Below are 335 nucleotides of genomic sequence, written 5' to 3' on the forward strand. Positions count from 1 at the left end.
GAACAAAACATTTGAATATAGATATACCACGATACGGGATGAGCAAGATACCACACAATCAATGACGCCCTCGACGCACTTGAATATGGCAATGCTAAAACTCTGAGTACAGCACCCTTGAGACTGAAAATACAGATACGTATGCAAAATCTATATACATATATATATATATGTATATATTTATATATATATATACATATCATATATCATATATATATATATATGTATATGTAATATTTAATATACATATCATATATCATATATATATATGCATATATATATATATATATATATATATATATATATATATATATATATATATATATATATATATA

The sequence above is a fragment of the Sphaeroforma arctica genome (assembly GCF_001186125.1).
Source record: "Sphaeroforma arctica JP610 unplaced genomic scaffold supercont1.956, whole genome shotgun sequence".
Lineage (NCBI taxonomy): Eukaryota > Ichthyosporea > Ichthyophonida > Sphaeroforma > Sphaeroforma arctica.